The 26,857-nt window shown below is 33.4% G+C and overlaps 1 pseudogene; it reads left to right on the top strand.

Moving 5' to 3' along the window:
• The window catches only part of LOC107869061, an 80,738-nt pseudogene extending 70,810 nt beyond the window's left edge, over positions 1-9,928 (top strand).
• The last annotated feature ends 16,929 nt before the right edge of the window (positions 9,929-26,857 follow it).

The following is a 26,857-nucleotide window of genomic DNA, read 5'->3' as shown; positions in this document are numbered from 1 at the left end:
CTGTTTGGCAACCTACTGAAGTAGACACCAAGAAGGGTTCAAGGATCTTTTCAAAACTTATCTCAAAATTTACAGCAACTAACGGGATCACATAAGAGAAACTTGACCCAGGGTCTAACAACACATAAACATCAAGATGAAAGACACAAAGTATACCAGTAACAACATCTGCCAAATCTTTCTGCTCCTGATGGGATAGTAAAGCATAAAATCAATTCTGGCACTGACCACTTACGGTACTAGATGATGCGTCCTAAGAAAGAATTGGGCGACCTAGAGGAGCGGGTGCACTATTAGCCTGAGTATGAGGACGAACATCTCTATTCCCCCTTCCAGCATGTGGGCACTCTTTGATTCTATGATCCGGCTGGCCACAACCATAACAACCCTTCTGACTCCACAAATATTCACCTCCATGATTCTTACCACACTTAGCACATGGGGGATGATTAGGTCTATTACTTACACTATTTTAAGACCTGGACATAAAAGACTTACCCCACTGTTCTTGATTATTTTTGGGTACAGGAGCACTAGCTGAAGAAGGTGCGGGCATAGATGAACGATTTTGAACTGTGAACGATTTTCTCCTCCAGACCTATTCTTTCCATAATCAAACTGTCTTATTCTAGCCCTCTTATTCACTCTCTCCCTTTCCTTCACCTTCTCTGACTCAATCTGTTGAGTGTGCATCATCAATCTAGGAAGATCCATATCTCTAATAAGCATAGCAGTCCTATTCTCCTTGACTACCAACCCAGACACACCGGTCACAAACTTACTCATACTTGACCTAGGGTCAGCTATCTAATCAGGGACATACTTAGACTACTAGTTAAAATTGAGGAAAAACTCCTTCACTGTCATTGAGCCTTGCCTTAGGTTCATAAACTCTTCTATCTTAGCTTTCCTCATCTCACGTGGGAAGAACTTGTCTAAGAACACATCCTGAAAAATCTTCCAAGTCATGGGAGCTGCATTCTACCCTCTACTTTTCTTCCACATCATTACCCAATCATATGCAACATCCTTCAACCTATAGGATGCTAGTTCTACACTTTCCTCTTCGGAAATATGCATGATTCAGGTGATCTTCTTCAGCTCATCTAGATAAAGTTGTGGGTCCTCATCTGCTTTAGACCCAAAGAATTCCGGCGGGTCCATTCTCATAAAATCTTGGATTCTGGCTGCGGCTAAGTCCCTATCCTGCTAAGGTGGGACTGCAGCCTGACGGTTGCCCTGAATATTAGCTGTCACAGCTTAGGCTAGCGCCTGAAAGGCAGCCTGAAACTCTGCATGTAACAAATTCTCATTTAAAGGATCTGCGGGCTGAGGTAGCTGGTTATCATTTCTGCAGGCGTTAGCTCGATGGGGAGGCATTTTTTTAATGTGAAAGCACGAGTTAGAAGCAGATAGTGACACTGAATGCACGATAGATTATAAAAGAAGAGATGACTTCCTAAAATGCTCCATAGCCTCTTTCTCATAGATGTGGCGCAGTTCACATCGATGATCAAGACTCTATGTAACGTGGCTTGTCTGACTCCCTAGGACTCTCTAAAACCTTAGGCTATGATACCAAGTTTGTAACGCCCCAAAATTTAGTTCCTGGGATGCCACATGGTGCTCCAAACTACACGTAGTCCAGAGCTAACCCTGGCTGCTTTCTACTAAGTCCGGATCTCAACATAGGGGAATTATGAATTTGAAATCATAATAATGCGAAAAATATTATCTGAACATACTAGAAGTCTAGGTAAAACAATACTGAAAAATCTGAATTCTAAATTAAATGTCTAAAACTGAATCTAGTAGTTCGACAAGCCTATTCTATCTGAATCTAGGGAGTCACTAGGCCAAGCCCCCAGCTGACTCAAACTGTCTGAAATGAATAAAGAGATATCTAATAATAAACTAAAAGTATGAATAACTAAGTCCCCAAACTATGAGGACTTACCAACTGCAAAGATGTAGATAAGATGCTCGGGAATCACTCACGCTACTTAGACTGAGCACCTGAACCTACATTATGATACAATGTAGCACATAAACATATATGTGGATCAATACTTTAAGGATGTACTTAGTATATGGGGGTGCATGATATAAGTAAACAATATCATCATAGTTTATAAAATCATGCATGCTAAATGTAAATGACTCACGCAGGCTTGAGTAATCTGTAATCTGAAGATCATAAATCATAAATGATAAAATATATAACGTAAATCTTGTGAGCCATTACACTTAGTTCTGAAATCTGTAAACTACTTTATCTTAAGGATTAAGAATCTTTAAACCTTAACTTCTAAAACATATGCGTTTATCTTAAAGTTTTAAATCAATAAAATGTTGAAGAGTGGGGGACATCTTTTGGGAGGTTCTTCTAACCGACATACACCATGTGAGCATCCATGGAGTCCCACGTCTGCCCCCATTAAGTAGGGTTGTTCTACCCTTGCCATCGGAATAGAACTTCTATCTTAGTGATCACAATCTGAGTCATCCACGTAGAAGTGGGAATAAATCTAAATCCTACGTTGGCACGTAGTTCTGGGGTCTGAAACCGTAGTAACTTACCCATCTTTGTGTTAAATGCTACTCTCATTCTTATGTTCAAAATCTTAAGAAATCCACTTCAAAACTAGCACAAGGGTTTACAAGATAACCAATTATGCTTTTCTTTCTTTAAATTTCGAGTAATGTGAACAAAGTGGATTCTTTATCTTAGCTTAGGACCAAAAGGTCAAATCTTTATCAATAATCTGAGAATAATCTTATCTGATGGTGCTTATAGCAAAAATAATCTTAAAATAGCAATCTTAATTAGGATATAATGACCCATGCATCAATCTCATGTTAAAACATCTTAAAATTCATTCTTGATAATATAAGCATTTATAATTCATTATAAAATCTGGAAATTTCAGCAATATGCATGAAAATATGAACAAAATCATGAAATTCAACCTCTAAATCATTGGGAATATCATAAACTTGTAAATAACAATAATAGGTGTAAACCCTAATTTGAATTTCATGGAAAATCACATAAACTTCAGTAAAAGTTGAATTTAAAATAGGTTTTGGGCACAAGGATGAAAGGATTATCCTTGTTCATACCCCCCCCCCCCCCCCCACATACTTTAATTTGATGATCTAGATGCTAGAACTTGAATTTTGGATCTTTATTGATGTTTTGGAGATGACTTCTTAGAGTTCTTGAATTAGGAATTCTCAATCTTGAAGAGTCTTGGAGAATTAATGGAGAAATTTTGAATTTCTTGGGGAGGAAGTTTGGTAATCTAGGGTTTTATTTTGAAGAGAATGATGAATAACGCATAAAGTGCTTTCAAATATGATTAACCTTTTGTTTTTGGTTGGATTGGGGGTTGGTGATTTACCAAAATACCCCCTTTAAACTTTTTAACGGAATTGGAAAACGTACATTTTCCTGATTTAGGTGGCTACCGCGATGCGACACTATCGCTATGGCTCACTGGAAATCAACGAATTGAAATTGGGCAACCTCTGTGACACGGAGGCATCACGGTGTTCTTTGGAATGCCATTTTGGCACATGGCGCGACGCGCCATTATTGCGCTGGACCTCTGGAAATTGACAAATGGGAAATTGGCCCTCTCCGCAATGCACCAATATCACAGAGGGCCACTGGAATGGGACAATTGGAAATACACACTGCTCCGCGATGCGCTAAGGGTTCAAATGACGATGTTTTGCGACAGAAACTTAAAATAGCCATAACTTCTTACCCGGTTATCGAATTTAGGCAAATCTTATATCGCTAGAAAGCTAATTCAATTTCCTACGCAATGGAAAGTCCAAATCTAAGAAATTCCACACCAAATAAATAGTGTTTGTTTTCAAAGTTATCCCTTAACACTCTAGGGACGAATTTAAGCTAGGAAAAATCGCGAGGTATTACATTGGTGATTTTTTTAAAATTTGTAAATGCGTTTGGTATTTGATTTGCAATTTTCTACAGATGAATAATCTTTTGTACTTCTTGCTCATAAATAGAAATGTGTGGATCAAGATGAGATAGTGATGAATTTTTCCACAAAATTTCTCTTTTGATATCATTATCTTCTCTCCCTAATTTTTGGAAAACTATCATATCAAACCAATAATATGCAAATTGAGCAGTGAATATATCTCCTAGTAATGGTTAAAGATAACAAACAATGGAGGGAGATTCAAACCCAACATAAATTCCTAACCTTCTTTGGGGGTCCATCTTGGTGCGACTTGGTGGTGTTATAAGCACATGTACAATGCACCCAAAAATTTTCAGATGAGATATATTAGGCTTTGGTCCCAAAACCAATTACAATAGAGAAAATTTATGATAATTTATCGGTCTGCGATGAACAAGTGTTTCAGCATGCAAAATTACATGACCGTAAACTGAAGTGGGCAACTTAATTTTCATAAGCAATGGTCTTGCTATCAACTGCAAATGTTTAATTAGTGACTCAGCAAGATCATTTTGAGTGTGAACATGAGCTACAAGATGTTCGACTCTTGTCTCAATCGATAAGCAATAATTATTAAATATTTGGAATAAAATTCTGCAGCATTGTCAAGGAAAATAAACTTAATCTGATTATTAGAAAACTGTGTTCGCAATCACATTATTTATGCCAACGGTTTTACAAATCAAGTTGCGAGGTGAAAATAAGCACACATGAGACCATCTAGAAAAAGCATTTATTAGGACCGTAAAGTATTTAAATTATTTACTAGATGGGTGAATAGGTCCACAAATATCTCCATGTATGTATTACAAGAATGTGGAGGACTCCCAACTTGTGTTGGTGATGGCCTCACAATTAATTTGCCTTGATAACAAGTATTACATGGAAATTCACAATTTAAAAGAACCTTTAAGTTCTTTAATGGATGCTTTTTTGAATATTTTATAATTCTTCTCATCACTATAGATCCAAGATATCTCAGATGATCATGCCAAAGTACGAAAGTATTAAGATTAGTAAACTTTTGGTGTACTATAAAATGTACCTTAATTGCACTAATTTTTGTCTAATACAAGTCAAAAAATTAAGCAGGAAACTTTTTTATAACACATGTCTACCCAGACACAATCGTGGTGATACCAAGATATTCAATATTATCTCATTAGTTGTCTTGATATGATTACCATTTTCACAGATATCTTTAAAAATTAATAAGTTTCTCCGAGAATTAAGAGAAAACATAACATTGTTTATGATGAGTTTAGATCCCTTAGGCAAGATTATAGTGGCTCTTTCGAATCCTTCAATAAAATTTGCACAATAAAAAATTATAGTAACATTTATATTGCCCATGTTTTGATGAGAAAAATATTTCTCATCTTTGGATATCATATGTGTTGTGCCAGAATCAATCAAAAAAATATGTTCATAATTGGACAACTTGCTTTTAGAATTATCTATATATTCACATAGAAATACTCACAAATTGAAAACAATATATCTTTGCATAAAATAAATTATTAATTATCTCTTATTAAGTCATTAGTAAAGTAATAGACACATGCACATAGTATTTCAATTTGATCGTTGTTCTTCCACATTTAAGTCATGTCACTTGATGTTTTTGCAAGTGAAAGACACATTAAATATTGCACATTAGTTATATAGTAATCAACATACTAACTTTACGGTACACTACTTTTATTAGTATAACCATTATCTTGATCAAAATAGGGAGAAAACAAATGGCAACTCCTACTAAGACAAAATGACAATAATCGTTGGTCAAGTAGCAATAGAAAACAATCCCAAGTCCTATTTAAGACAAAAGTCACAAAACACTTCCTTTTTGTTTAGTCTTTTAATATAGTGGCATTAATTTCACCTTTTGTAACATGACTGTGATCTCGTCTTACTCATAAAACAAATACTTGGATATTACCACATAAAAAATGATAAATTAACCTCATGAGGAATTAAATGGTCATCATAAATTTTTTCGTAAGCAGATGAAAATATTAAAATATTATTTAATCAAAACAAATTAAGTTGAACTCAATTTCATGATGAACTACCACAATATGACTAAATCAATAAATACTAAAAAAAAACTAGTACTCATGCAAACAACTATTTTTACATGATTTTTTATTCACTAAATATTATTATTAAAAAGAATTAAAAATTCATCATTCTTTCATAGTGACAGAACCATCACCAATCAAGTGATCGATCTTTCCTTCAGCGTGCTTAGAGATATTTGCTAAATCCAAACATGTGACGTCAACATGATTTTTAGAGAGAAAATTAGCCTAAAGATTTCTCTTTCTTCTTTAGTGATGCTTTATAAATGTTAACCAAGTGTTTGAGAGTACGACAGTCACGTGCACAGTGTCATTTTTCACCACATCGGAAGCAAGTAATTGCTTCACGTTTTTCATCTTTTTCTTTTTTCTTTTGATGGTACTATTTGTTTGATGAATAATTAACTCCAGGAACATGATTTTTGTATTGATCATCATTACTATGACCACGAACACCTACACAACCCCGTCCAGGGCGACAACCTTTTTTATCCCTATCATGGTGAGCATCACATCATTTACTTCAGGGAATGGTGCAGATCTAGTAGGTCAATTCTCATGATTTTTCATGAAAAGATCATTATTTTGTTCATCCACGAGAACATAGGAACTCGGTTCAATATACTTCTTGAAACCTTTCTCTCGATATTACTACTGTAAGAGCACATTCGAGGCATTAAAGATGGAGAGTATTTTTTTCATCATATCATCATTACTGACAATGTCTCCACATAGTTTCAACTGAGAAGAAACTCTAAACATGGCAGAATTTACTTATGAATAGACTTATAGTCTTGAAACATCAGATGCATCCATTCATATTGTGCTTTTGGAAGGATGACCGTCCTCAAGTAGTTAAAACTTTCTTTTAGGCTATTCCACAATGTAAGTGGATCCTTAGTAGTGAGATGTTTGATTTTCAGAATTTCATCAAGATGATGACACAAGAAAATCATAGCCTTTGTAGGATTTTGATTAGATATTGTATTTTCTAGTTTTATGTTGTCTCCAAGAACCATAACATCTAAGTGGATTTCATCATCTAACATCCATGAAATATAGTTCTTTCCTAAACTTTGAAGGACAACAAACTCGCATTTTGTAAGATTATTAGCCATATGAAAAGGAAGAAAATAATACCTTAGCCTTCGAAATTTGCACGGTAGAGTCTCGTGTTGATAACTTGTTACGAAATATTAAAATAAGAACAAGAAGAATGGAGAGAGAAGACAGATTAATTCTAATTTCTCTTGAGGATGATTTACGATGCAGAAAATCCCTTTATTTATACAAAAAAAATTCCACCTAGTTTCTCTCCAAAAGATATACATTCTATATATACTATTTATATTCTTGATAGACATTCACTACAAAATGATATAAATCTATAACATAACAATATTAGAGTTTTGATAGTTAATAAAAAGAAAAACTATTTGCTTATTTATTTTATTATATATATGTAACGTCATCAATACAGTGTATATACATATCGATTCACACTTTTTTCTCAGAAAAATATATAGTTTTTTATATTAAAAAATATATTACATAGAATACACAAACAAGAATATCATGATTTTAAGAAGCAAGAAAAATCATGATTTACACATATATAAGTGAAGGTTTGATTATACTACCAAGGGTAGTTCCGTAAATGACATTAATAGTGATGAAAAATGTGTATTGATGTTAAATGCACGTGTCTTCTTCACCTTACAACATTTTTCTCTTTTCCTTTTGACTTTCTCCATTAATTTCTTTCCCTTTCTTCACAGCATAACTAGTAACTAGCAAAACACAAAAAAATCTTGTAAAAAAAATCTCTTCACCAATTAACCTTCAAAAAGCTCTACTAAAACTCTTCTATATATAATTGTAGTAAAGTTCGTGTATATATATAAAGTTATTTGGATTTTCCTTCAGCTATTTCAAAAAAAAAAAGATTTATGTTGTTAATCTTTCAAGCACCTGGTATAGTCTTCTTTCTCTTTTATTTTCTATGTTTTTGGTGAATTTTATTATTTTTTTGAAGTCGTGTGTATTTCTGTTCGCTACTGTGATTATGTATGTATCTGGATTTTAAGTTGGGTATAATTTTCCCTAATTTTGAGTAATATGTATGTGTGTTTTAGTTTGTATGGTTGCATATGTTATCAACAAAGAGTATTTTATTTTCTTCGATAATTTTTCTTCAGACCAATTACCACCTGGGTTAACTTCCATTTTTGTTGATTTTTTGATTTTGTATGTATTGTTGTTTATTTTCTCAAATTTTGAGTTCTTGATTCTTCATTCTGCCATAATTTTTCCTTCTGACCAGTTAGTAGTTGGGTTAACTTTCAGTTTTACTGATTTGTGGATTTTGCATGTATTGTTGATTATTTTTTCCAATTTTAAGTTCTTGATTGAGATTATGTTTTTATATTGATTTTTGTTTTAGTTTTTGTGGTTGCATGTCTTATGGACAAAGACTAACCACGATTCAATTTTACTTTAATAGATGGAAATAAAAAATTGTCAAACTACACTAAAACCCCCAAATTATAGGTTTGAGTATCTCAAGAGAAGATACACCACTTTTAGGCAAGAATCAACACTTTTCTTCTCTTTTCCAGATTTTTGCTAATGTTTTTATAGCTATAGTTGGACCTGGAGTTCTAGTCTTTATTATTCTTTCAAGAGAAATGGATGGGGTTATGGGTTCTATCATGTTTTTCTCAATTGTCTTTCTGACTTATTATTGTATGATGTATCTGGTCTATTCTAGGAGAAAGGTTAAATCTTGTATCAAAGCTATAAAGGTTTTATATTTTGGTGATTTGGGGTTTGTTGTGTGTAGACCTGTTGGTAGATTGTCTGTTGATGTTATAATCATCTATCCCAAGCTGGTTTTTGTGTTAGTTACTTGATTTTTGTGGCTAATACTTTAGCATATTTGTTTCATTATTCAATCGTAAAACTGGATCCCAAAATCTTGGGATTTTCACCCAAAGCACTGTATATATGGGGTTGTTTCCCATTCTTGTTGAGGTTGAATTCAGTTCCTACACTGACCCTTTTATCCCCTTTGAGCATTTTTCCTAAGGTTTGGATTAGGAGATATGGGTGTTGTGATGGTTGAGGATGTTATGATTTACCTCCAAAATAGGCTTGTTCTTGAAATATTTGGTGGGTTCAATGTGTTTTTTGTAGTATTGGTGTGGTTGTGTATGCTTTTGAAGGGATTAGTATGGTTTTGCCTATGGAATCAGACACAATAGACAAGGATAAGGATGGAAATAGCATTCATATCTTTGTTGTCTGATGGTTTTGGAGTATTGAGGTACTTTGCATTTGGGAAAAACATTAAGGATATAATCACTACAAATCTTGAGCAGGGATTGCTTAGCACCTTTATTCAATTTAGCCTTTGCAAAAACCTATTTTTCACTTTCCCACTTATGATGAACCCTATCTATGAATTGATAGTAAGGAGATTCTGTGAAGAAAGGTACTGTGTGTGGCTGAGATGGCTTGTGGTTTTAATAGTGACTTTTATTGCATTGGTTGTGCCCAATTTTGCTGATTTCTTGTCACTTGTGGGGAGAAGTGTGTGCATTGTTTTGGGGTTTGTGTTGCCTGCTTTGTTTCACTTGATTTCTTTTAAGGATGAATTGCAATGGCATGGTTTGGTTTCTGATGATGCATTGATTGTCATTTAACAATTTTTCTTTTTCCCTAAAACTATCATTTTAGGTTGTTCTAACAAGTTTTGGTGGATTATCTTACTATTGTTTCTTCAACTGTTTCTACATTTATGATGGGTTTTCATCCTTCTTTTAACTCAATTTAGACTTCACAATATTTCCCCCCTTTGGTTTTTACTTTTTCCGTTCATTTCTTTCCTTTTATTTCTTATTCCACATCTTCATAGCTACCAAGTAAACCCACAGTTAGCATACATGTTTACCTTGCCTAAGCAGTAAGCAGGAAAAATCTTCAAAAATATCAATATTCAGAAATACCTACTAAAATTCCTCTATATATAATTATAGTTAGTTCCTGTATATAAAGGTTATATGAATTTTGCTTCTACTGTTTAAAAAGTTTGTGTTGTTAATCTTTCAAGCACCTGGTAAAGTCTTGTCTCTCTTTTATTTTCTATGTATATTTCCGGTGAATTTTGTTATTTTTTTGAAGTTGTGTATGTATTGGCAGTGATGATTTCTTTTATCTGGGTTTATAATATTTCAAACTGATGAAAACCTGTTTTGGTTCTAAATGTTTGATGGAGATTCATTTTTATTTCTTGTGAACTCTGCATTTAGAAAGGTGTAAATGTAAAATGGGGTTACTTATTTGTTTCAGTTTTGTTGGATGTTTATTAGAAGAAATTTATACTGCTTAGCTCTTTCTATATCTCTATCTTCAAAAGATGCATGTTGTAATTGATTTCTAATTGTTGCTACTACTACATGGGTCGATCTGTTTATATCTTCTCTTCTATTGTATTTTGTGAATCTTTTAAATTTTTCTAAGACAGTATTGTGAATAAGTTGTATTCATTTAGTTGGAATATTATTGTCCAAAACTATGATTTCACGGGTTTTTGAAAGTGGCAGCTACTCAAGGATGGGGAAAAAGGACCGCTCTTGCATTGACTCTAAGAGGGAATTCAAGCACTTTTTTGTTCTTATGTTATGCGTGTGTACTAGTGAATTTATCTGCGCTTCACACATATTAATTAGATTTTTGAGTGCTGAAATTTCTTAAGAGATCTTTATAGTTTTCAGTTATTTCAAATTCTAACTAATTATGCACACTCTTAAGTATATACATGCATTTCTCTAGTAATTTTCATCACTCACGTATTTTCAGTCTTCTAAAATATTTAATTTTTATATAATATATTCTAAGTGAAACAATATTGAATTTATTTTCATGCATATTTTTAGTAAGTTTCAAACTTGTTTATTATTTGAATATATAACACTAATTATATGAATTTTGTATTCTCTTTTATCTTATTTTACTCTTTTTATTTCTCTTTTATTTATCGTTAATACTTTTTTTTGTGTGTGTGCGCGCGTGTGTTTTCCTTTCTTTACTTCCCTACATATATGCAAATTTAGAAAACGAAAGGTTTAGCAAATTAGAGTTTCATCTTTCATTTTGTGGAATGTCCTTTTCATTTTAATATATTAATTATTAGTCTGTTTTAAATGAGTTTTTAACCAGCTAAAACTCTTAAAGGTTATTAAATACAGGAAAACGTAATAAATGGTAGTTAATATAAAGTAATTATTTTAAGAAATAACTTTCTTTTAATACATAGCTCATCATAAGTGAAGAAAAATAGAAAAATATTAGTAAGAAAATATAATTAGCATTTTTTGTCATAAAGAGGTGCAACATAACTTTGTCTGTGTCTAAAATAAAGGGGGGGGGGGGGATAAAATTTAGTACCATCTTCGAAAATTTATTTTTTGATAAGTGATTATTTAAGGTTGAGAGAAGAATCAAGATTTCTATCTTGGGCAAGAAAATGAAATAAAAAGAGACAACCGACTTCATGAAATCATTGTTATCTTAGCAACACTTTTGTTTTTCTGAAGTTGTAAGCTTGAACGGTTCAAACTAATAGACAATAGAACGTAGTAATAATCTTTAAAAATGTTTAACAAAAAAATTATAAAATGTGAAAAATCAAGAACTAGAATTTTACATACAATAAACAAATTTTTTATGAATTAAAATGTCATTTGAAAATTATAAACTAAGTGTTACATTCTCATATTTTGTCAAAAGATTTACTAAAGTTGACCTGCATAATTGCAGAATGATACATAGATACTTTCTTTAGTAGCACATGTATACATTTGCCTCCTTTTCTTGCTTCTATTTTAGAAAATAAATACTCTGGTCTAGACACGCACAGAAAAGTGGACCTCACCAATGAAAAAAATAGAAAAATAGTTATATAAATAAATATAAACTTTTAAGAATGTTATATTATAAATCTATATCTATATATAATAATACTAAAGAAGATCAAGACAATGTGATGTGACACCTCTCTTTGGCCAAGGTCCTATTTACCTTTTTTCTCATTTTTTTTTGGATTTTTTCTTTCATTTTTTATTATTTATTTCTAAAATTGTTTTCATAACTTACATTTCTTTATGTTCATAATACATTACACTCTTAATTAATGTTAATAAAATTCATAACTTTAAAACTTTTTATATTCATAACCCTCAATTATTTAATTTTGCATTAAAATCTTTAATGACAATTCTTCTTATGCATACAAATAATTTATCTTGAAAGAATTTTAAAGAACAATAGTTAGATTCTTGTCATATCAATATTCTACTTCATTTTTCTGTCAATCGAGCCTTAAGAGAGCAAAAAAAAAATTAATTGTTACATGAAATGAAAAAGTAGAACAATCAAATTGTTAGCAAAAAGTGTTATAGAGTAGTTGAAGATGAAATTTAATAAATTAAAAATATAAAAAATAATGCAATTGAAACTATATGTTGGCCGGTAAGATTTTTTCTATTGCTATTTGATATGTCTCATACCCATAGTGAGATGAGGGCAAGAAAAACTACCATAGTAGTAATCTTCTTTTTATCTACAATAAAAGTTTTAATGAAATTAGGATAAAGAGAAATCCAATTAATTAATGGACTATACATAATATAAAAGAAAGTTGCTCTAACAAAATAGTACATAGTTCTTGGAAGGATATAAAATCATAAAAAAAATTATTGATAAATTATACGAAGCATAAAAGAAATCTACTCTAAGAAAATGAATAGAACTTAGAAGAGAAAATTGAAGGAAAGGTACTTTTAAGTCTTGAATGAAGGATTAGAGACATTGACCAACTTAAAGGGTCAAACATAATTAGAAAACTTGATTAAGTTAATTGTGGACTTGATTAATATTTTCAAAACTTTCTAATTTTTTTAAAAATATAAATAACTCCAACTCACACCCCTCTTCAATCCAAATCATCAACCATCTTTCTCCTCTCTCTCGTAAGTTTCTGTCAACCAATAGTTCTACAAATTTCTCTTTTCAATCCCCGTCCACTTCAACCTTCGATGACAAATAGTTGGGCTTCAAGTTTCTTTTCGACATCAACCGTCAGTCGACGTGACAGCCTTGCTCTCCAGTCACAACAGCTTCGAATTCTTCATCGTTCCTTTTTGTTTCACAAGTAAAAAATTATGGCCTTTTTAGTTTTGAAGAAAACGAGGAACTTGAGTCAACTTATCTTATAGTATTGATTAATAATTTCAATATATGTTGCTTTAATTTGAAATGCAGTGTTAATAAAATCCTAATTTTTGGTATTTCTTCTCTTTTCGAAGTGAATTATGATTTTTGGTTGTTTGCTGCATTTTTTTAAAGTTTGATTTTTGTTGTTTGTGTTTATACAAACAAAACAACGATTTTGGTGTTTTTCGTGTTGTGACCGTTGTTGGGTTGATTTGTTCTTGTTCTTGGTAAAAATGGTGATATTTTTGTTGCTCTATTGAACAAAATCATGCTACTGTATTTTTTCTCTAACAGATTATTCATCTGGTGCAACATATTAATCATCTGATGCAACTGATTTAGCATATGATGCAACACATCAACCATCTGATGCAACTGAGGAACCATCAGATTAAAATTATAATGCAACAGATTAACCATCTAATGCAACAGATTAATCATCTGATGCAACAGAGGAACCATTGGATAAAAAATTTAATGTAACTGATTTAGCATATGATGCAATAGTTTAATCATCTGATGCAACAGATTAACCATATGTTGCAATAGATTAACCATCTGATGCAATAAATTTACAATCGGATGCAACAGAGGAACCATCGAAGTAAAAATCTGATGCAGCAGATTAATCATTTGATGCAATAGAAGAACTATCGGATTAAAGATCTGATGCAACAGATGAACCTCTTGTTGGATAAAATCCTATCAACTCTTCCAACAAGACATGTCCAAGACTTGATTTTTCTAACTGACCATTCATCTATCGCGATAGACGACCCTTCTATTGGAAGAAATCTAAACAATATTGACAGTTGATAATTGTACTAACAGATCACTCATATATTGCAACAAATGTGTGATCTGTTGCACAAACCATTCATCTTTCTCAACAGATGAGTGATATATTTTGTATTGTCACAACAGATTACTCAGTCATCGCTATAGGTTAGTTAACTGTTCCAACAAATCACTCATACGTTGTAACAGATGTGTGATCTATTACACAAACCATTTATCTTTATCAATAGATGAGTGATATATTTTGTATTATCGCAACAGATTACTCAGTCGTTGCTATAGGTTATTTAACTGTTCTAATAGATCACTTATACGTTGTAACAAATGTGTGATCTGTCACACAGACTATTCATCTTTCTCAACGGATGAGTGATATATTTTGTATTGTTGTAATAGATTACTCATCTGTTGCAATAGGCTTTTTAATTGTTCCAACAGATCACTCATATGTTGCAACAGATGTGTGATCGATTGCACAAACCATTCATCTGTCTTAAAAAATAAGTGATATATTTTGTATTACTGCAACAGATTACTCATTCGTTGCAACAGGTTAGTTATTTAGTGCAACCAATAACCTATCTAGTGCAGCAGGTGTGTGATTTGTTACAACTGTTATTTTATTGTTTTGCATGTTAGATTGACTGTTATCCTTTTTTAACGATGCATTAATCAACTATAATATATTTTTTTATGTTCCTGTTAATTTTAGACAATGTGGCTCCGAAAAGAACAGAAACTGAATCAAGTCCAAGTAAAGGAACAAGTTAAGCAGCTAGGCTACATCCACCACTCTCTGAGCTTGTTTTACAAGCATTATCTCAATCAAGAGAAGAATATGATAAACATAGGGAGGAAAAATATTTCAAAAGAGATGATCCAAATGCTAATAGCCCTTCCACTGAAGAGTTGGTCAAAACCTTCAGCATGGATTATTATCCTGTGAGAATGCAGTGCGATGGTGCCACAGATTTAATGGGTGATTTCGTGGTTAATTCAACTATGGGAAAATCTTTCGACGCCTTCAAAAAAATACTTCAAGAATAAAAATTGGATGCTTATTTCAGGGACAGCTTCTTTGGGAAATATCTTGATTTGCCGGAGGACAACAATGCTTGTTTCCAAATGAAAATGGTATATGAACTTCTCAAGCGTAGGTTTATGTATGAAAACAAAAATAAGATGGATGAGGTGTGAATAATTATTGTGGCATGTCTGTTTGTTTTGGTTTGAAGGAGTTTGTCATAGTTACTAAACTAAAATGTTATCCTCCTTCTCCTTCTCATGTTATACCTATTCTAACCCCCAAAAAAGCACTCCGCACACCCAAAAAATGCAAAGGCAACTCGTGTGATCGTGATGATCAAGTGTTCATTGTTGGTCCAAGCTTCAAAAATAAAAATTTGATAGAAGCGTTAAAAGGTAAAAGATTTCAAAGAAGGACAAACAGTCATTGTGTTTGGTTTGGTTTGTACATAATATTCTTTAGGCGAGAGATGTTAACAACATAAGCATTGGTTTAATAAAGCTCTCTGAGGATCTTGAGGTGTTTAACAATTATCTTTGGGGTTATGAAAGCTTCAAAATGACTGTCAAATATTCGTTGGTTAGCGTCAAAGACAGTCAACTTATATGGCTTTTCATGGTATATGTTTCTTTCTTCTATTATGATATCTTTTATTTTTTATACTCAATAATGGTTTTGATTTATTGGCATTATTTTATAGGCTTGGGTGTTTGAAGTCATTCCTTATTTGAGACAACAAGTGAACTACCAGGAAGAAGTTTCCTGTCCAAGAATCTTGATATGGTTGTCGGCCAAAACTGATAAAAATGCTAAATTTCTTAATCTCTTCAACCCTCCGAAGGATACAATAAGTATAATTATAATTAAGTTTTTATTTTAATTAATGATTTTTTGAATGCTCTAATCATCATTTTAATATATGTAATGATTATGTTAGATTATGCATCTGTCGCTAGTTCCGATCAATCGAGATTTGAAGATGCCATTTTTTCTTACTTTACAGTCTGTGCAAACTTTATCAAACCCTAAGGTCATTGACAGAATAAAAATAGAATTGTTTGAAGCAACAGCCATTACAAGAAAAATAATTTTGGAGAGTCGGCTTATTGTTGATATTCTTAGTGGTGATGGAGCTGTTGGTCGTGGTGGTGGTGCTTCTATTGGTGCTAATGATGCTCCTCTTATAGTATTTAAAATAAACTATTATGACTATGATCATACTGGGTATACAATTTTTCCTCTCCTAGCGAATGTTCTGCATGCAAATGTCAAGACTGCAAGGCAAAACATGATGTAGTGATTAATGTTATTAATGCATTATCTGCTTCAGTAATGGAATTAACATCTAAGAAAGGTGTCATTCCATCAGAGAGAATTTTACATCCATCCACTCCATTAGAGATTAAGGCTAATAGGACAAGAAAGGTAATTTTCAAGGCATTATCAAGCATCTAAAAAAAGCAAAATTGCAATTCCTCTGTCCGTGTGTTGCACTGAGGCATGTACAATGGCCAACAGAGAGCAGCACGAGCTGAAGAAGGTGAATATATATGTCTTTCCAACTAACAAATAGACACATATCTGTTTCAACAAATGACACATCTACTGAAAATTATCAAACAGATATATACATCTGTCTCAACAGTTAACTAACTTGTTGTATCAGATAAAGCATTTGTTGCAACATATGTCTTGTCTGTTTTAGGAAATCAAATAGCCTATTTTATTAAATCAAACAGCTCTTCGTACCTCTTTTATTTGTACCAACAGATGACCTATCTGCTGCAACAGATAAGTCATATGTTGGAACAGATGGTTCATCCATTGGAAATTATCATACAGGTCTTCCTCATGTAGAAATTTGTCCCAACAGTTGATTCATCTCTTGCAATAGAAATATAATCTATTTGGGACAATTTAAAATAGAAGGAAGACCTGTTTGATTTGCTAGAACATATGAGTTACCCTTTTTCATTTTGTTGTATTTCCGTGATTAGTATTGATCAATTTTGGCTTTCCAGGTGGATGTAGAAGCTATTGCTGAATAACATTGATAATATACTATTCCTTTTATGGAAATACGAAGAACAGAAAGCATATAAACTATACGTAAGCGACAATAAATATCCACGACGACTAAAGTCGAATCCCATAGCACCGGATGAAAAATAACTTGTCCATATTAAGTAGATCTTTATAGCCTGAGTCTATCAAAGTAATAACCTCACCCCTTCTTAGGAATTCTTGGCATCAATACTTAAATTGTTATGTATTTGTTGAGATCTATACCCATAATAATTTTTTTACATTTCATTTATTTGTTGATTTATTTCAGCTAATTTCTGAAGGCCTCAATTTATTTTATTTTGTCTATCAATTTTATTTTTTTCTTAGATTTGAACTTATTAATTGAAATGGAATACTAAATTTAAATATTGCAACAGATAATGTATCTGTTGCAACAGACGACACATCTATTGAAAAATATCAAATAGATTTAGATATATGTTGCAACAGGTAGGTAATCTGTTGGAAATTATCAAACAGGTCTTCCCACTATTGTAACAGATAGACTTAGATAGAGACATCGTCATAATGCAACAGATGATCAACCTAGCAACAGATAAACTATATGTCAGAATAGGTAGAATATCTGTTACAACCGATGGACAATCTTTTGCATTATAAAAATTCAACTTTCATTCAACATAAAAAAATTCCACTCCATGTAAAAAAGTGAAAGTGACTTGAAATTAAAAAGGTGGAACCCACCGACAGTGTTCAGTTTAAACACCTAAAATAAAATAGGCATCAAATAGACAGTGTTCATTTTAAAAACGTAAAATAAAATAGGCATCAAATGTGTCAGTTTGTCACTTTTTGCCCTGTTGGCTGTCGCGTGTAATTCACACAGCCAAGGCTCGTTGAACCCTCATTTTTGCTGATTTGGCCCCCAACGGTTATTTTTCTCCCATTGTCTTATATAATCATCTTGTTTTTCTTTTTCATCTTTATTCTCTATTCAAATTCATCTCGATTATTTATATTTTTTTGTGTATTTTTTTCATTTTTTCTAACTGAGTTTGACAATGTCGAGCTCATCTTCCACTATTTTTTGTGACAAAGATTTTTGATATTGTAAGTGTGGTCATGAAGCTCTATTGAAGACTTCTTGGACTCAACAAAATTCAAGTCGTAGATTTTTACTTGTAAGTTTAAGGTAATATTTCTTTTGTTTAATTAGTTGATTACTTATTGACTTGTAATTATTTTGTAATTGTAGTCTTGATTTTGTAGAAGTTGGGTGGATATGATTACTTTGATTGGTATGAAGAACGGCACCCTTTACAAGCAAACCGTGTAATCTAGGGTTTGTTGAAGAAAGTCAAGCCTTTTGAAGAGAAACAAAATCGAGTAAAAAAAATACTACATTGTTGGCGTTATTGCTACTAGTTTGGTGGTATTGGGCACATGGATATTTAAGCCTAATTGCTGAAATTTTTATGGTGGTGTATTTATATTTGCTACTGGTTTGGTGTCGCTGAACACATGGATATTCAAGCGTAATTGTTGAAAAATAATAAACAAATTTAGACATATGTTGCAACATGTAGGTCATCTGTTGGAAATTATTAAAAAGGTCTACCCACTGTTGCAACAGATAAGACTATATCAGCATAATGTAATAGAGGACTAACCTATTACAACAGATAAACTATCTGTCAGAACAGATAAACTATCTGAGAATATATTTTATAACAGATGTACAATCTTTTACATTGTGAAAAATTCAAAAATCATCAGAAAAATAATTGCCCCTACATGTATGTATGTATATATGTAATGTAATGTAAAGTATGTAAAGTAAAGTGACTTGAAACAAAAAATTTATTATTTCACAGGCTTTTCTTTATACATAGGCGTCAAGCGTCCAGTTAGTACCCCATAAACCCAAACTTCTTGCATGTTTCCATAGCGTTGTCTCACAGAAAGGTCGTTGGCTCGGCCATTTCTGTGCCGATCAGTAAACATTCAATTTGTGAAAGAGCGTGCGACCTACACGCGGCAGCGGTTTCATTTTTTGGAAGGTCCATGTCCTTGTTTCGACCTTCAAAATCCCATGACTGGTTCATCAACACTTTCGTTAGCAAACGATCCATCAGTTTACTCTGCCTCAACAAGATGGGGAACAACTCCAATAGTGGCTGCATGTAGGTAAAGAAATTGACCTCGTACAATGTAGGTAAGTTGCAGTCATAAATATTGATCTTTTCCTCCTCGAGAAGTATCTTAATAGCCCGATAATGTACGTCATCCACGTTCATGACTCCAAGAATCCTCTTTGCCTTGATCCAGCTCTTGCCATATGGATTTGGTCTCTCCCCTCTAACATATTTTATCATTTCTTCATCTCATTGGAACCTAGAAAGTAACGAATAAAATCCCTCACCATCGGGAGTAGATGCTATGTTACTGAGATAATCGTACTTGTCCTTGAGATTCCTGTTGAAGTCGAGGTCCATTATCCTATCGACAACATAATAAGCTTCGGGTGGGCTAATTGTCTGCCCCTCATGAGACACAGAATTTCTTAAACATACTGTGATATAAGAAGTCAATTTTTAAATAGGTTAGTAATTGTAAAGAAGGAAAACCTAGTGAAAGATAAAACGAATGGTCGATCTATTGCAGAAGGTTCTCTGAATCTATTCACAGATTACCCATCTAACACAACTTATGCAAGATATGGGTAATATGTTGCAACAGAACCACCACAAGTTGCACCAAAATACACATATATTGGAACAGATGACAAGTAGATTAGAAGGCTAGGTTAGAAAAAGTAAACTTATCATATCCACGTACTGCGTACGTATATTGGTTATACTTATGAAGTCTTCGGCGGAAAAGGTATGGATGGGGTAATCATTTGTGCCTTTTTTGGCCAGTCACAGATCCCTCTTCTCTGTGGCACCAAGTTCAGTGCATATGTTCACCTTCTTGAATGGCCCCTTAATTTTAACAACTTTTGGAAAGGGAGGAGCTGTAATTTTTTTGGATTTTCGATTGGTGAGTACTTGGCTAATTGTTTTTTTCTTCCTCCTAATCGCCGTTGTAGGAGTGTATGGCTCCCTCACCTTCTTGGATGGTATGACACCCCTCTTGGATCTTAATTTCTCAACAGCTTTAGCAATAGCCTCTACTTTTTCAAAGAGTTTATCCTGGCTGTCCTTGTACTCTTTGCATTTGCAACAAGAAGACGAGGTTGAAGAGGGGTGAGAGAGACCTGTGTAAGGGTGAGAGGGACCTGTGAGAGGTGTTTTTTCAAACATATTTATTTTTTCTCGAGCATCAATATGCTCAACATCACGAATGGGACCAGCATCAGTATGCCAGCTACTAGTATCAAATCCACCAGCAACACCCCTAGAAAAAGCACCCGGATCTGTTGTAGTACTTTGGTCATGAAGAGCCTCAACACTAGGCTGACCTTGCCTAACTGCTCTTCTTATGGTTGTTGCTCTAGCCAATTCCTTTTTATTAACTCCACCATTGGGTCTGTTATAGTATCAACATGACCTAGAGTAATAAGAGAAGTCATCCCCAACTCCTGCTTAGTACGCACGATCTATGGATGCACAACCTATAAATAAAAGACAAATACATTTAAATCATATAATATAATAATTTTCATAGTTGGGTTACATGTTAACACAGATAACTTATGCAACAGATGATTTATATGTCATAATAGATTAACAATATGTTACATCAGATTACCCATCTATTGCATAATTTGCAGTAGATGGTTAATCTCTTAAGAGTCGATTTCAAAGAACCAAAGCAACAGATGATTAATCTGATGCAAAATATCAATCATCTGTCGCAACAGATTATCTGTTGCACTAGTTGGCCCAAGATGGGTAATTTGTCACAACAGATATCCCATCTGGTGTATCAAATATAACATATGTTGCACCAGATATAACATATGTTCAATATCTTTCATTGAGTCAGATTATTTTACTTGAAAGAAGACGTATTGCATTATTTGAAAGGTTAAAGATATCAGCCTTCTTAATTCTTATGTTGTTCTTTGCAGCCAACCACCTAAACATCCTTGGATGAGAAACCTCATCCGGATAATCCATTAACTACTTTTGGAGGGGAGGAATGGCTTCAAATGCCCAAGCCTAAAAAATATAAACAGGAAGCAAGAAAAAAAAAGTCATATTAACTATATTCAATATAAATTAATGGATGAGTAAAAATAGTGATTAGTTTTACCATGAAATCCCAAGGGAAGTCGTATAATATTATCGTCCCAAGGCATAGCTTTGTCAGTAAATATTTGACAGTTAAGTATAAGTTGTCATATCCTAGGGATAATTGTTGAATTTATTAAAATCCTCAGTACGCGCCAACAAATCATCTTTTATGACCTTGTTGGCGTCTCTTACCAATATAATGGAATAGGCAAACCAAACTAAGCACAATTGCTCGTTGTACTGCTTTGGTATAATTTTATCCTTGAGATCTGTCATCAAATCTAATGCTTTGTATTCACGTCCAACAATGTCCAACAACCCATCTATTTTTTCCTTGCGTTTGTTGGTTTTGCTGGGTGGTTTGGCTGTCCTACTTGTATTGGCGATAGGTTCTTCTGAACGATCGCATCTCAAGTCCGTCACCATGGCAAACTCTTGCAAGCCAAAACAAATTGGCATGCCACAGTAGTTGATCCAGATTTCATCTATCTTTTTACCCCCTCCTCCGAATCTGTATCATCCCCCACATACTTGATCCTGCACTTGGGAAGACCATATATCATCCTCATTTGGAAACGAGCAAGGTGGTCCTTATGCAACTCAAGAAAGCGTCCAAAGCAGCTCCTCTTAAAAAGTCCGTCTACGTTTTCGTTCTTCATAATATTCCTAAAATAATTAAATTTTTTCCCCAGCTGACATTTAAGTACAAGTTCACCAGTTAGTTCTGCAGGGTCATCAATCAGTAACGCAACTTGAAACCTGCCAATACTAATAGTTTTGATAGGATCATGCTGGGATGTCGATATTAATTCACACCCATTGGTAATCCATTACCATCATGTTAATGATCATTCTCTTTCTCAGTCTCTAATTCCCCTCTTTCTCACTTTCATTTTCTTTATCACTATTTTCAGACCCTTGTCCACCTCTCTCAATGTTATTTTCATATCTCTCCTCAGCTTTACTTTTTTCTAACTGAAATTGTTCAGGAAGCTCCTCCGAATCCCTCTGTACTGTAGCTTTTATTGTTGAGTGGTTAGAAGTTTATCTACTTTCACTTTCTTTTCTTTTGGGAGACATGTTTTACCTACAAACAACAGAAAAATAAAAATTACATTACAATTGATTTATGCATAATTTTTTAAAAATATATTACAAACACCACCAATCTCGAGACACCAACAGCCACCACCACAAACACCATGAATACCGATACCACCAACAGCCACCACAAATACCACCAATCAATGCCACCAACAGCTACCACAAAACCATTAGTGCCACCACGACGATCACGAACACCACTACCATGACCACTAACTCCAAAAATACCATCCAATAATACCATGATAGTCAACGGAACACTACAACAAAAATTAGGATTTTCTCAAGTTTTTCCTATGATTTGACCATCAAAACTCAAAATTGTAAATCCATTCTCAAAAATAATACAACTAAAAGTCTTTTTTTCATTATTAACTTAAAAGCCCTTATTTTTTAGAAAAAATAACAAATATAAACTCTTCTCAAACTCTGTTACCTATGAAGACAGAGAAAATGACTGATACAAGCAAGAATGAAGTTAAAAAGAACACGTATGTGGTCGAAAATTAGAAGAAAATCGATTCGTTATGAAAGTTTAAGAATTTGTTGAGTAGTTATTGTCTGTATTATTGTATTATTGAGAGAGAGAGAAAAAAAAGCGAGAACTCAAGATTTGAAATGATGAAATGTTTTTCTCGCAAGTGGATGATTTGTATGGGTTGATTTGTATTTTGGATCTCAATCGATCAATATCTTTTCACGACTGAACTGATCATAGCCACAAATAGAAGGCATGGGATGCAAGTTAGACTTCAGAAATTGACGCCTTGGCTTCCCTTATTTTTACTTCTAGAGTTGTTGGTTCATGTTTTATTCTTGACTAAAAATATTACCAATATTTTGTGCTCGCAAAGCTGCTTTCTTAGAGTTTGGGTCCTGCACTTTGTGAGTCTTCATTGACCCATGCTCGCTAGTTACAGTCTCTAGCAAAGTGACCAGCTCCAATCCTCTTGACCATTTTTTTTTCAAGAACAACTGACGGATTTTTATATTTGGATACACTTCCACATTTGAAGCTCATTTAGTTTTTTCATTTCTCATGTCAATTTCATTGGCCAGGTTCGCTAGAAGTTCCTTACTTGGTTCCCTGTGTTCCCTCTTAAACAGGGTCTGAGATAATGTATGGTCTTCTCCACCTCTCCCTTCCCGCATAGATATTCTCCCAAGCACCTTCTGTTGTTAATAGTCTCCTCGAGTAACCCATTCATATAAATATGGACTAAGGGAATTTCTATTGGTTTCGTCGTTGTTTGTTGCAGTGCAAGGCTTCGCAGGCCTTTCAAGAAGTCCATTGCACCATTAAAATCGGTCCAATCACTATTGGATATTTACACTGCCATAAAAAACTTTAACGCTTCCCCAAACTTGACACAAAAACATAAGCATAAACTGTTATTAAATTTTAACAGGGTATCGACACCACCATTTTGGAACCCTTCAACCTTATCAGTTTGCACCTATCAAACTAAACTATACAATGCAGGATCTTGTTTGAAGGATAAATGTCTAATCGATAAAAAAATACATTCACAAAATCATTGTACTTTATGTGTGTCTGTCATATAGCTTGATCAATAATACATAACTCCCATGCATGAAAGTGGATCCACTCATCTGCACGCACGTTATTCTTCCTACCCCATCAAGATATGTAAGACAGTGTTTATTCATCTGCACGCTTGTGATGACTTTTAAAAAAGAGGTAAAGAGTCGTGACTTTTTATCTAACACATTCAAAACAGTTGATGAATCAAATTCTTCATTTGATACAACTGATGAATCAGCTGTTAGAAGAAGAGAATGGTCCATCTGCCATAACAAACAATACATATGTTGCAACAGATGGTAAATCTATTGCGATAGATCAGACAATATTTATTTATCTGCACCCATGTGATGATACTAAAAATGAGGTGAAGAGTCGTGACTTTTTATCTAACATATTTAAAATAGCTGATGAATCGAATTCTTCATTTGTTGCAATTAATGAATCAGCTGTTAGAAGAAATCAAAATATCTCCTCCAACAGATGGTCCATCTGTCGCAACAGATAATACATATGCTGCAACAGATGTCTCATTTGTTGCACATACAAACCATATGTTGCAACAGATGGTAAATCTATTTTAACAGACCATCTATTGCAACAGATGGTAAATATGTTGTGACAGATGGATGATCTGTTGTAACAGCTCAATAATAACAGCTGTTATCAAGTCTCAAACCGTTTTGAAAAGGTGAGAAGTTTGGATGTAAAGAAAAAGCTGTCTTTTATTAGAAAATAAAATGCCAGCAATTTGAATGTAATTAATACAATGGACCTGAACAGTCGTACCTTTTTTCCTAACACATTCAGATTCAATCCTCTATAAATAGATCCCTCTACTTTTATTTATTTCTTGCATTTTGTTTTTTCAGATTACATCTTCAACCATTTTTCTTCAAAGAGCATATTCCTTTCTCGTTGAGGTAAGTTTTTTTTTTGTGTAAATCTACCAGTTCATAGTATACATTGTATTACAGTCGGACTATTTTCTTTACTTTTGTGATTACTTTTTTTGTCAATTCATCCATGTTCTAGATATGGCTGATACAAATTGGGACGTTGCAATTCTACAAGACACTGTCCGAGAACTTGAGTCACAGGTTCATGATCTGTGGTGGGAGTTATCCGCCATGAGAGCCCGGATAATCATGCGGATTCGCAAGCTTAGGAGGGTCTTGCTTCTACCGGTTGAAGATTGGCCGGCTGACAATAATAATATCATTGCTGATAATATTAATAATAATAATTAGAATGTGTTTTTTTAATTCTATATTGGATCTATACCTAATGTATTTTGTTTTTTGTTTAATGAAAAATTTATTGTTGGTCAACTTTGGCTTTTTAATTTTTATTCTATTTATTCCTTCTTCTAAATATGTTAACAATGTCAACTATTGGAGGTAAGGAGCAATTTTGAATTCAGTGGCAATAGCAATTTAGGCATTTGAGTTCTTTCAACAGATGGACCATCTGTTGGAAAATATTGGTTGGGTTTCAGTCAGCAGATTATCCATCTGTTGGAGGAAAATATTCCAGTTTGATGGAACTGTATTGTGTTCTTTCAGCTAATGTCCATCTATTGCCACAGATGGGTAATCTATTGAAAATAATTATGGTCTGCTGTATTATTTAGTTCATGTTTTGCCTCTTTTTATTGATGCACGAGTTATTAAAAAAGATATTTTATATATAATAAACGATAACATTATGTTCAAAATAATGAGTTAAATATATAAAAGTCCACAACAAACAACAGCACAAGTTTTTGCAATTACAACGATCATGGTGGATTACGATCCGAGCATGTAGTTCTTTTGTCGCCAGCGTGCTTACATATGGAGCACTTATTTCTTCTTGATGAAAATAATTCTCTGATTCCACGCCTCCTCTTTTATGGCTTTGATAGTGCTTAGGTCAATATATGGAGGATGTATTAATCTCCCCAAAAGCTCTGCAAGAACAACCCAAGATTCTTCGAGAGGCACCAGAGTGATATGTCCACTATTGCCATTTTATATTTTTCTATCGAATAATATAGAGAGGAGTTCTCATAAATTTTAGGTCCATATTTTTCACCATATTGGGCACGAAGCGTTGTCATAGCATATGGACAGGGTATTTTTTTCAAGTCAAAAACTTTGAACGTACAAGATCTTGTTTGAAGATCAGCCGTGGCAGCATCACTATGACTGGTGATACTAAATTTGCAATCTGTTATTTGATGAGATAATAACCAATTCCCCAAACTAATGTTCATTGATATTATTTTTTTTATTTCTAGAACAAATGGGGTTCTTCTTGGGCCATCGAACTGCATACACCTTTTGTTAAAAAAATTAGCCATACTTCTTGTTTATTATTTCAAACAGAGCTTTGATGGAAAATTCTTATTCATCACCAAACAATGAATTCTCCGATTCAGCTATGTTTGATGTCATAATATTATACCTATACAAAAGAATCACTAAGTACGATATCATACTAAACTTGTAATTCAAACAAGATATTAAATTCATAAGAATGTACCTATCTGCCAGATAGAATGCCCGGCTCTATCTCTCAAAATCGACACGTACAAAATGTTCTATTGCCTTGGGATGCATATCTGCTATTTGATTAAAATGGACTAAAAATTCCTCTCTACTATATGATTTAGCTGCTCTATAAAAAGGGTCACGACCCTTTCATTATGATAGTTGGTCCGAGTGTTCTCTCCAAGATGTCTGATACAACAACCAAAGTAAGTTGAAGTGAAG

This window comes from Capsicum annuum, chromosome 4 (assembly GCF_002878395.1).
Source record: "Capsicum annuum cultivar UCD-10X-F1 chromosome 4, UCD10Xv1.1, whole genome shotgun sequence".
NCBI lineage: Eukaryota > Viridiplantae > Streptophyta > Magnoliopsida > Solanales > Solanaceae > Capsicum > Capsicum annuum.
Note: the sequence above shows the minus strand (reverse complement) of the source record. Positions and strands in the feature narration are given on the sequence as shown.